Below are 12394 nucleotides of genomic sequence, written 5' to 3'. Positions count from 1 at the left end.
TGTTGCCGAAACCGTGAGTCCCAATAGAGGTAATGATCTGTTTGTGGGGAGGCTCTGCTGCCAGTCCCTTCCTGTAATCCTGCAAAAGCCCAAAAGAGGAGGAAATATTTTTCTAAGGCAGCCGAAATGAGTCGTCCTTTGGCTGTTCACTGTAATAACACCAGGTGTGAAAAAACCCTCTGGTATTTACGAGCAGATGTGATTCAGGAATAATAAAAGATCTGAGAACCTGTCACAGGGTCATGTGGATCAATGAATCATCTGCCAGATACGGTGGGTTTGCGTATCAAGCTGGAACTGATGCCCTTTCTATGGTGTTGCCTGGTGGCAGTGGGACTTCTGGATCCTGAACGAGTCCAAAGTGTTCCCAGGAGGAAGAGAGACCCAGCTGCTGGGGAGGGATTTCACTGGGAAAGAAACCTGAGCTGACAGGAGCCACCTCAGTGCTGTCTGCAGCCGGGAGGAGGAAATTTATGTTGCTGTTGAGCCGTGCAGAGAAAACAAATCTCACCCCCCTGAGCTGCCTTCAGAGGGAAAGGCTTCCTGCCCTCGGTGCTGCCAAGGGCTGAGCAGTTAACGTGGCACCCACGTGCCACCCACCATCCACTGGGTCTCATCTTAGAACCATGGAATGGTTTGGGTTGGAAGGGACCTTAAAGCTCATCCCATCCCACCCCCTGCCATGGGCAGGGACACCTTCCACCAGCCCAGGTTGCTCCAAGCCCTGTCCAGCCTGGCCTTGGACACTTCCAGGGATCCAGGGGCAGCCACATCTTCTGTGGGCAACCTGTGCCAGGGCCTCCCCACCCTCCCAGGGAGGATTCCTTCCCACCATCCTGCCTAACTCTAACCTTAGTCCTTAGCCTGTACTAGCAGAGAGCCACTGCCATGCTGTTCCTTGATGTTTCTTCATTTTCCATCAGCTGATGGCTGAACCAGGGCTTTGACAAGTTTGCTGTTGCTTTTACAGAATCCTTTCCTTGCTGCTTGTCCTCCTTTCCTCCTCTGCTTTCTCCCCTTCCCACTCTGGCTGCTTGAAGTTCAGGGAAAATATGTGCAGCCTTCCCAAGAGAACATTTTGGCAAAGTCAGAACTTGTTAAACATCATAATTAGAATATTTCTCTCATTAACTTGGAAATAATGTTTCTTCCTAAATTATACTGAAGAATTTTCTTTTTTTTTCTTTTTTTTTTTTTTTTGCTAATTAAATTGCCAGTTTCAACAAAACAGCTTCAGAAAATAGAAAATCCTGCCCTTGCTGGGTCCCTGAATCAGCTCCTGCAGCCAGAATCATTTGCAAAACAGGGAGATATTGCCAGAGGTGATTTTAAGAAGGGTCTGCCCTGGCGGGGTGGTGGGACAGCTCAGAGCTTCGTTGTCAGGAGATGTTTTGGGCTGTGTTTGGTCTAGAAATGTCTTCTGGTGTTTCCTGTGTTTCTCACTGATGTGAATCCCTCGAGGCTCTTGGTCTGGTTTTGTGTTGGGAAGAGACAACTTAGTTTGCTGCCATCAGGTGCTGCTGGACCCTCATCCCTGTGGGATCACAGCTGATGGAGAAGCAGCACAGCAGGAAAAATCCTTCTCCCCAGGGACCTGCCACCCTCTGCTGCCCAGGGGGCACTTCCCCTCCTGGATTAACCCAGAGCAGCAGCAGGGCCCGAGTGTTCAGATCTGCTGGGACTGGTAGGGAAACCAGGACGGTTTTCCAGTGGCCTTGGTGATGTGCTGGAGGTTCAGAGCTCTCCCTGCAGGGCTGCAGGTGCTGAGGGGAGGGTTGTCCACAGGAGCTGAGTCCTGGCAGTGCTGTTCTGTGCAAGGAAGACTTTGAGGAGTCTTTGCCTTAGCTGTGGGACCGCTCCCCTTCCATCCTGGGGGTTTTCCCAACCTGTTGCTGGAGACTTGTCCTTGCTCAGATGCTGAGGTGTGGCAAGGCTGGGTCAGTGCTGTTAAACTTGACCACCTTCTGAACTCCCCTGTGGTTCTCAAGGCTCCTTTCAGCATTGCCCCAAGTCCATCCCTCCCTCAGCAGCTGGCAGGGGCTTGTTCTCCGTGGGAGTGACTCCCCCTTGGACTCCTCTGGAGCAGAGGGTGCAGTCCCAGCTCTCGCTGCTGCAGTGGAGGGTCAGTGACACCCAGGGGAGCTTCTGGGGAGACCCCTCACCTCCTGAAAGAGTCTGAAGTTGTGAATCACGTTTTAAATCTTTAAAACCCCCTGCCCTGGCACAGCCCTGTGTGTCCCCAGAGCTGAACTGCCCCAGCCGGGGGGGGGTTTGGGGCCAGAGCCGGGTGGGTTTGGGGTTGTGCAGAGCTGGGGTGGGTTTGGGGCTGTGCAGAGCTGGTGGGTTTGGGGCTGTGCAGAGCTGGTGGGTTTGGGGCTGTGCAGAGCTGGGGTGGGTTTGGGGTTGTGCAGAGCTGGGGTGGGTTTGGGGCTGTGCAGAGCTGGTGGGTTGGGGGCCGTGCAGAGCTGGGGTGGGTTTGGGGCCGTGCAGAGCTGGGGTGGGTTTGGGGTTGTGCAGAGCCGGGTGGGTTTGGGGTTGTGCAGAGCTGGGGTGGGTTTGGGGCTGTGCAGAGCTGGTGGGTTTGGGGCTGTGCAGAGCCGGGTGGGTTTGGGGTTGTGCAGAGCTGGTGGGTTTGGGGTTGTGCAGAGCCGGGTGGGTTTGGGGTTGTGCAGAGCTGGGCAGTGCCAGCCCGGCTGCCCCACGAGCTCGTCCTTGCCGTGATTGTCACACCCCTGGAGGGATGGGGGGGAGCAGGAGCCGAGGGGTGCTCCGGGCTCCCCAAAACCCCCGGGAGCCCTCGGGTTACCCCCCAACCCTCCCGGTTGTGCTCCCCCGGCAGTCCCCGTGCCGGGCTCCCAGCAGGGTGTTCCCGTGGGGTGGTGGCTGCGGTTCAGAGCAGGGACAGCCTTATGTACACATCACCCTGGCAACATTTAGGTAAAAGCCTCTGAGAAGCACCGGCCTGCATATTATGGGCTGTTGCCTCTTTGTGCCCGTGCACATGTGGGCTGTTCCCTGCCATTAGCCCGAGGTGCAGGGAACACCCGAGCTGCTTTAATTACGTGCTTTTGGAAATCTCTACCTTGTGCAGGGTTGTTGGGTTTTTTTTATATATAATTTATTTTTTCTGTAGCTGCGTCGGTTCCAAACCCCGTTGCAGATCTGTGCCTGAGATCTCCCAGGGACAGGGCACAGCCACCCCGAGGTGGGGTGTGGGCAGGGTGGACCTGGCTTGGGCTGATGCAAAGTGCCCAAGGGCTTTGGAGCCGGGATGGGTGGCCCTTGGATTGACTGAGTGTATCACCGGGGTTAATCCAGCAGCATCTGGAAAATCTTCTGCATGAGGCTGCTTGAATGTAGCTCGGGCCAAACCTGTCACAACTAATTTAGTCATTTAGGAATGAAGAAGCTGATCTGACTGGATTAAGTCAACCCACCAGCCTTGGACCTTTCTTTTAGGATGGATGCAGGCTCCCAGCCCTCTCCTTTGACTCCCAGGGGAAGCAGAGTAGCTGGAGGGGGTGACTGCCCAGCCTGGTGACATGTTCCTCTCCAAGGGAGCTGACAGTCCTTGGGACACTGTGGTCAAGGGGTGGCATTTATTCCTCTGCTTGTATAATCATTTTTGATGAGTATTTCTGAGTGTTCAGGGGGCTTTTTAAAGAGCAAAGCCCCTTTAAAAATGGGCTTTAAAGGCCACCTTTTTTAAAGGGGCTTTTGAAGGCCAGGTTGGATGGGGCATTGAGCAGCCTGGTCTGGTGGAAGGTGTCCCTGCCCATGGCAGGGGGAGTGGAACAGGATGAGCTTTAAGGTCCCTTCCAACCCAGACCAGTCTGGCATTCTGTGATATCAGACCTAGTAGATGGTGGGTGTAGGGAGGCTCAGCTTCTGGGTTGCTCAGTTGGGCTGGAGAAGGTGTTCAGCTGACCTGCAGTTATTTAGGAATTCTAAAATCGTTTTTAACTTCATTCTAAGTGTGCTGATGGGGCCATTAACTCCAAGGGTCTCTGTGTGTGATGCTTTCTGAGGCTCATCTAAGCTGTGAAACATTCTTGGGCTTCTACCTTAAGAATAGGATGCTGTGCTGGACTTTAGCAGTGCACTGGCACGCAGAGACTCCTGATTTTCACTTTGCTGCTGCTGGTTTTCAGAACCCCTGGGCTCATCACTTTTTACCTCCCTGTGTCCCTTGTGCAGAATGGGAATATTGCCTCCCTCCTGCCAGCACCTTGCAAAATGTACTTGGTGTTCCTTCTCCCCTTGGGAGAGGAGCAAAGCCTCGTGTGTGTTTGCATCGCTGTTGTCTCAGGGCACTTGGGATAAAAGGTTTTTCCAGAGGGTGCTCGGCGGCATCCAAAGGCCTCACAGGGAGGAAACAACGTGTCCAGTCTTGCCTGTCCCGGGTGTTTGCTCCCTGCAGGCAGCTCATGGCACAGAGCAGCGTGCCCAGTGCCACCAGGGCTCCTGGCCTGGGCATGCAGGGATGGACCAGTGCTTGCTTGTGCCTGGCAGTTCCTGGCAGGATTCCTGCCTCTCCGTGGGCAGGCTGTGCTAAAATCCACGGCTGATCTGCCTCGCTGCAGAATTGGGGAGAACATCAGTTAAATCAGCTTGCCCCCCACCCCACACTGCCTCTGTCCCTCTGCACCCATGAGCAATAGGTCTGGGTGGCAACGCTGGATCAGCTGGTGGAATTTGTTGGCTCTGCTGGAGCCATTTTTAGGCAAGATGTTTTTGCAAACAGTGTTTCATCACAAACCCTTGCTGTCAGTCACCTGTAGGCGAATGACTCTCCAAAACCCAGCCCTAGATTGAAGGAAATGATAAGGAGTTCTGCTTGCCTTAAAACCTTTTTCTTTTTTTTGTCTCTTTATTTAATATAACGCTGGGTAAATAACCATTGGCCTCCCGTGGGGCAGAACGGGTGGGGAGGGTCAGCAAGTGACTTGGAAATGGTTTCAATTCTGCATTTGATGGCCAAGCCAGAGGTTTCCATCTGCACCCAGGACTGCCTGAGCCACATTCCTCCAGCCTGGGGGGTGGGAAGGTGGGTTCTCAAGGGTAAAAATGCCCCTGAGCTGCTGTAGGAGCTGTGCCCTGGCTGGAGAGGTGATGGTGGAGGGCATTCCTGGCCACTGCTTCAGTGATGGTGATGGACAGACCCTGCTGTCCTGCAGGGCCAGGTGGAAACACAGCTGGGATTACACACAGGGAACAGCTCCGATTTTCAGCAGGGGTTGTTGGAACAAGGTGATTTTTTTCTGCAGCAAATCCAGCCCTGAGCCCCAGCCTGGGAGTGGCTCCCCCTCGGCAGCGCTGCCCTGGCTGGGGATTGTCTTTAATTGGGCACATCAGGGCTTAAACACTCATTCACATACCTGACCTGTTGATGGCAGATATTTTAAGGATTGACTCAGTCCAGAAGCAGCACCTGAGCGGGGTGATGGCAAGGGATGAGGTGATGCACCTTTCCAGGAAGGTGTTTGATACAGGACACTCCCAGTGCCAGGAGACACCCAGGGCTGGCAGCAGCTTTCCCACTGGAAAAGAAAGTGTGGGGTTTTTTTAATTTGGAGTTTTAATTAAGTGCTGGACAAGTTTGTGAGGGAGGAGAGAGTAAATTCTCCATCCCTTGGAGTCTTTAATGAGAGCAAGCAGCTTTCTGAAAGCCCTGCTGTCGTTGCTGATCCAGCTGATCCACACATGGGAACTCACCGAGGGAGCCAAACCCTCCTGGCCACGGCAGGCTTGGAAAACCCCCTCCCAGGGAGGCTGGGGATCCATCCTGGGGCCACATCACCCCCACACTGTGTGATGGACCGTTATCCAGGCTGCTGTTCTCCAGGAACAGGCTGGTCACACACACAGCCCTTCCCCTCCCCAGCTCCTGTCAGCACCTCTCTTCACCTGCACTGTCACTTTTCTCGCCTGCTGGTTTTCAAGTGTTTTCTCTGACAGTTGCTTTTTATAATTGTGATTTTTTTTTCCCCCTCCCTCTCTGTTGGTACCTGTTCCAGCCCTGGGGCTCTGAGCTCGGAAGTGCATTTGCTGGGGTTTGCCCTGGCCTGTCTCACACATCATCCCGGGGAGGGTGGTGTGTGCACCCCTTTGGCATTTGTTGATGGCTGCAGCTTGACTGAGCTCCTCCTGCTTCTCCGCTTTCTGCTCCAGAATTATCTGTTTGAAATAACAGAGCAGCAGTTGGGGGAATGATGCTCTTTGTGCCCTTGCTTGGGCTTCTTGGGTGCACGTCCCAAACACTTGGTTTGGAAACTCTGCAGAAATTCTCAGGGGTGCAGACAGTGCCCACCCTCTGCCAAGCAAGAAGTGGGTGGGCTGCAGGGCAGGGTCAGGTTGGGCATCAGGAGGAATTTCTCCATGGAAAGGGTGGTCAGGCCTTGGCAGGGGCTGCCCAGGGAGGTTTGGAGTCCCCATCCCTGGAGGTGTCCCAGGAAGGGCTGGACGTGGCACTCAGTGCTCTGGGCTGGGGGACAGGGTGGGCATTGGGCACGGGGGGGGCATGGGCTGGGAGGGCTTTTCCAACCCAAATGGTTCTGTGAAGGTCAGTTTGATAGAGGCCAAGGCTTGTCACTGTTTAACATCTCCTTGTGCCTATTCCCCTTCCCTGTTACCATGAAGGGAAACTCAACTTTAGCCACTGCCTGGCCTCAGGTGGCCATTTGGGACACTCCAGTGCCCAATTTTTGAAGGTCTAGAGAAAATTATGCTCCCATCTGACCCTCTCCTAAGGGCTCTGACAGGCTGGATTTATTTCCAGTGCCCTCAGCTCGTCCCTGTTACCCTCCCTGAGCCCTGGAATATGCTGGTGGGAGCAGAAATGCAACCAGGGGAGTCTCAAAGGTCTCCTGGCTCAGGTGGGACTTCACCCATGAGACATGTTTGATCCCAGCTCCCTCTCCCAAAGGTAGAAGTCTTTCACAACAACACACCAGTTAAACGGAGAATTCCCACCTTTCCTCTTCTCTGGGAATATTTAGCTCTCAGCCAGCTAAGGGCAGAAGGGAATTGTTTCCAGTACAATGTTTTTTCCATCTACACCTAATAACCTCTTTAGCTGTGTGTAATTAACTCTGAAGTGATAGAGTTGTAATTACCAGCAGAAACCTGTGAAAAGGATTGCGTTAATCTTTATCTCGGGAACTTCATTAACCAGGATGTTCTGGGCTGCTCTGGGACATGCTGAAGTGCCTGAGGTGGTGCTTGGGCTGTGCAGGGCCCTGGCCTGTCCCCGGGGTGTCCCCAGCAGCAGATGGGTGCAGTCATTGGTTGATGTCCTGTTTTGGAGGTTCACAAGGGTTGGAGGGTGACACAAGTCCACCCTTCTGGCCCTTCCTCAGAACTCTTGGTTCCTCCTGGTTCTGTCACTGGAGGGGTGGGAAGGAGGAGGTCTGTGGTTCACTTGTCGTGGCTGTGCCTCGTAGGAAAGACTCATAAAATACCCACATGATGTGCTGTGACTGTTCAGCCCTGGAAATGGATAGTTAAGGCTTCTCCTGTTTGAGTGTGATGAAACCATCACAGACTTGCTGTGTGTGCTGTATATTCTGTAAGAATGGTGATAAAGATGGTTCCCTCTGGGGGGGATTGAGCTCAGTGACTCTATTTTTTTTGGTGTGCACCTTTCATCAGTTTGTTCTTGTTATCCCTCTGACTGGGAAAGACGAGTTGAGTTGGTCAAGTGGAGATGGCTCGGAGCTGAAATCATGTGTCAGAGCCTTCTTCAGAGGTTTTGAGACCAATAAAACCATATAACGTGCCCTTGGGGGTCAGACCCTGGGTTGACATGAGGGGTTGATGTTATTTGAGGGAAATCTGCCCTGATTTTCTCTCTGTATCTCGTGAAGTGTTTCCCCCTGGGTTTGTAGCCCCTGGCAGATGGACCCAGAGCTGGGAGGTGAGGGACACCCTGGGTGCTCTCATGGCACTCGGGAGCAACACCCTGAATGGAAAACAGGAGGGTTTAATTTTGCTTTTCATTGTCTAGAGGAAGTTCTTGGTCATCTTCTAGAATTGTTCTTGTGGTTTGAACTCCCAAGCCTTGGGCGTTTCATGGACATTGTTTCACAGCACATCCCTCCAGCCTGGGACTGGTTGGAGGCTTCTTGGTGCTCCCCCACCAGCTCTGCAGGGCTCCTTGGCGGGGCACAGGGGTGGGATGAGGGGAGATTTGCCTTTGGGGTCCAGCTGGTGACCCCCATGTCCTTGGACAGTGCCAGTGACTTCAGGCAGTGCTGTGGTAGAAAGGACTGTCCTGTCAACACCTGGGTGTCCTAGGACTTGGAACAACCAGGTTAATGAATGTAAAGGTGATGGGTGAACAAGGAAAAAAACAAAAAGCCAAGCTGGTTAAATAATTTATTTGGCAATTAATTATTTTTCCCCTGCCATTCGAGGCGTTAAGGGAGGAAGAATGGATCATTGATTAGGGCACTGCTCTGCCTTGGAGAAGCAGTTTGTGGTGTGCCCTGCCTGGCTGTCTGGTATAAAATAGGGCAAGGAATTTAATCTCTTTATGCTCCTCGTGTTTTGGGGCTAATTATAATAAATTCAGTAATGTTGTTCCACTCGCACTTGAATATTCGTTCACAGTAAGAGCCAAGATGTAGCAGGAGCAGTGCTGACTGCAGGGAAAAGCAGAGAATATCCTGAGCTGGAAGGGACCCAAAAGGCTCAGTTGAAATGGGTGCTTTGGGTAATGATACTTCAGACACTTCCAGCCTGAATGAACTGCTCTGGGTGATGCTCCTGTGCAGGTGGAGGGGGGCCAGGCAGCACTGGGAGCACAGGCTGTCCTGGGCTGTCACCAGGGATCATAATGAGCATTAACAGCTCGAAATTATACACACATATAACAAGTTCAACACGTGCTTTTACCAGAATGATTATCCTGAGGAATGGGCTCTTCATCTTCTCCATTTCTTGATGTCTCTTGAGTGTCTTTGTGTTCATCCCTGTTTTTTGGGCTCAGTGGGGACATTGCAGGATGCTGACACTGGAAGAAGTCAGAGGAGAGGCTGAGACAGGACAGCTGTTCTCCCTGGCTGAAGGAAAACCATGTGAAAATAAAATCTGTAGCACTGAAAGCACAGGGCTCATGAATGATTTGGAGTCCATGGCCACAGAAGTCCTCTGCAAGGTCCCAGATCTTGCAGGACTCTGCACCCTCAGAGCCCATTTGCTCAGGATCCCAAGGGCTCCCTGGCCCTGCTGGAGCCCTGCAGGCAGCTGTGAGAGGGGAAACTGTAATTCTGAATTGCAAGGAAGCTGAAGCCCTTCGGGACAAAATTCCAGCAGGACACTTTTTACTCTGTTGCCTGCACGGGTTGGGTAAAACTTTTCTTTTCTGCTCCCCTGAATTTTAACCCACCTGTTCCTTTGTTTCAGGTCCCGGGCTCGTGAGAACTTCCAATGACTTGGCAGATCCCTGTGAGTCACTGACGTTCTGCTGCCACCTCCACCCAGCCCTGGCTGTCCCCTGAGTGCTCCCTCCCCGGTGTCAGCTCACAGCCTACGTGCTGAGAAGAGAAGTTAAAAAGGTAAAAGTCTGTAATCTGATTCCACGGTGTGACCTGTCTAATCCTGTTCTCGGGTACAGGGAGAGCTGAAATACTTGTACTGCAAAACAATGACTTGAGGAGACGAGAGGAGGAAGATGAGAATCTGCAGGGATTTATTCTTGGGGTTTTTTTTTCCCACTCCATCCTCTGTCTTTTCCCCGACCGAAAGCTGCCAGCTGGAAGGCAGGGATGGCAAGGAGGAGTTTGGATCTGAGTGTGTGGGTAGCAAAGCATTGGCTCCCTCTTTGCAGGAGTTGGGGTACAGTTTTAGGCAGCCCAGCCTAAACCTGCATGGTTGTGACTGCACTGGGCTGTCCTGGAGCTGAAGGGCTCAAATGTGATGACTAAACCAGTGCTCCTACCGGTGCAGCTCCCAGGAGCTCCAAAATGTTTCCACATTGGGCTGAAAATGATGGTTTTGGTATGTTGGACTGTTTTATTTCTTTTTTTCTTTTGCATTGGGAGTGGCTGAGCTTTCTGGGCTCCTCTGGGAGAGCAGCTCAACCCTGTGCTCTGCCCCTGCCTGGGTCAGAGGGCTCCCAGGCTGCTGCTGCCCTTCTGTAAGGCCAGGGCTGCTCTGTTGGTGTTTCCTTCCCCTTGACTGTGTGTTGGATCCAAGAGCTTTTTGGGGTTGCCCTGTGCAGGGCCAAGAGTTGGACTTGATGTTCCTTGTGGGTCCCTTCCAGCTCAGGATATTCCATGAGCTGTCTCAGGTCTGGGACAAGGGCTGTGGGGCTTTCCCGTTGTTCCGTGTGCAGAATCCTACAGGGACACATTTGGGCATCATGTGGCCTCTGTCCCTCCAGCTTGTTGTTGAGGAAAAGCTTCCCTGTGCTCAGCCTCGATGCAGGCTCCACCAAACCCACCTGCAATAGGGGATTTTGGAAAAGCAGCCTCTTAGATGAGAGCCAGGTTTGTTTCTGTGGGTTCTGCTCCGTTGGGAACACAACAGGTCGTGTGAGCTGAGCGAGGTCTGATCACAGAGGAACAGAGGTGATCCCAGAAACTGCATTGTCCTCACTCCTCGAGACATTCCCCCTGTTGGGGTCTCTTTTTCCCTGTACCAAAGCCTCCAGCTTGCTGCTCCATGGAATGGAACCATGTTTCCAGAGCAATTTGCAGCTGGGAACTGGATTGTGCCGTTCCTCGAATTTAATTATTCCAAAGTATTTTGCCTGGACTGCATTATTTCCTTCCTTATTATTTTAGGCATAGTACCCTCCAATCCATCTGGTGTTGCCAATGCTGTTGATGCAAGTGCCTCAGTGTTGTAGAAAGGGAAAGCTTGGAGAGGCAGGGAATTTATCCAAGGTCAACTTCCGTGGTGCTGGCGGGGGTGACTCGGGGTGTTCTCCTGCAGAAGGAGCCCCTCTGCTGAAGGGGGAAGGCTCTCTTGGTTGGCAGGGGTGGTTTGGGGTTAGGAAGCTCTGTCTGGAGCGTGGCTCTGCTCTGTCCCAGCCGCATCCAGCAGAAAACACTTCTCATGGAATCCGTGCAAGCGGGGCCCCGTAATGGAAAATGTGCCCCACCTTAAACGCTCTCGTGTTACTCATGAGCACAGCACTGGTAATTAGGAGAGTTAAAAACCAGGTTTATGGCATGTCAGTTATCACCCAGCGAGCTGGGGTGTCTGAGAGGTGCAGCAGGGGCAGGATGTGCTGGTTTCCCACCTGAGGTGAGAGAGGTCACTGCCTTTCCACCAGTGCAGCTTCCATGGGTCCTGCCGCGTTTCAGCAGAACCCTGCTCGTGGGCAGGAGCGTGTGTGGCACCTCTGGGCTCCCAGGCTGTGGAGTGAAACCCTCCCGTGTAACGAGATGTGAAATATCTGGTGGTTTCATCACGATTTGGTCTCCCTGGAACCTTCGAGCACCTCCTGATTGCTCCTGACATCAGAAATGTTCTCAGGCTTCGCCCCCTCCGCCCCGGTCCCGACAGCACGTGGCACTGTTTGCTCCTCGCTGCCAGTCTGCAGCAAGGGCTGTGGGAACTGCTGGGGTTTGCTGATTCAGCTGATTGCAAGGGGAATTTCAAGGCTCTCCTTGTCTGTGCAGGGCAGGCAGGGAGCAGGGTTACAACACCTGGGCTCAGATCTGCAAATCATCTATAGCTTCGAGTTGCACTTCAAACCTCAGCCTTCACTTTAGTCCCTGCCCTTAAATCTCCTACTCGAGATGTCTTATTTCTCTCGTATCCTGGAGGGTGAGGTGCCTGTGGGCTGCTGGAGCACCACATCTCCTGTGTTTACAAGTGTTGAAAGAATTCCAAAACGTGTGGAGTTCGTGCGTCTGCAAACTTCATTATTTAAGACAGAAGGAAAAGTTACAGCATTTGGAATCTAAAAGAGCACATGGCTTTGGCTTTCTTGATGCATCCTAGGAAAATGGTGACTTCTGGTGTTTCTAGGTACCCATGTGGGTATGCAGAAAAGCACCCTTGTTTGGCTTTGCCCTTTTCCATACCTGCAATAATTGCCCTGCATTTGCTCAGGCTGGCACAAACTGGACAGAGGTGGGGTTGGAATGAGATGTTCTTTAAGGTCCCTTCCAACCCAAACCATTCCATGACTCTGTGATCTCCTGGATTAGCCTGACACCTCTGAGACCCGACACCTTTGCTGTGAGACTCCCTGACAGCAGAAGGTTCTGAACGCCAGGAATAGGGGTTAGGAATGTGGTGTGGCTGGGCTGCTTTGAGGGGTTTTAAACCTCAAAGCATTTCTGATCATTTTGTATCAGAAATCCAATTCCTGAGCCATCAGATTGCTCTGGAGACAACACTTTTCCCCTTGGCTCCTTGCACCCAATGTACCCCCCTC

The 12394-nt window shown here is 52.6% G+C and overlaps 1 protein-coding gene across 1 annotated transcript in view; it reads left to right on the top strand.

The window, feature by feature from the left end:
* SLC39A11 (solute carrier family 39 member 11) overlaps positions 1 to 12394 on the top strand; it is a 267969-nt gene that overhangs the window by 165068 nt on the left and 90507 nt on the right. The window contains exon 15 of the mRNA XM_064676146.1: positions 9406 to 9557. The gene's annotated coding sequence lies outside the window, so the exon portion shown is untranslated. The remainder of the gene's footprint in view (positions 1 to 9405; positions 9558 to 12394) is intronic.

This window comes from Pseudopipra pipra, chromosome 19 (assembly GCF_036250125.1).
Source record: "Pseudopipra pipra isolate bDixPip1 chromosome 19, bDixPip1.hap1, whole genome shotgun sequence".
Lineage (NCBI taxonomy): Eukaryota > Metazoa > Chordata > Aves > Passeriformes > Pipridae > Pseudopipra > Pseudopipra pipra.
The sequence above is the reverse complement of the archived record's forward strand: the minus strand, read 5'-3'. Positions and strand labels throughout refer to the sequence as shown.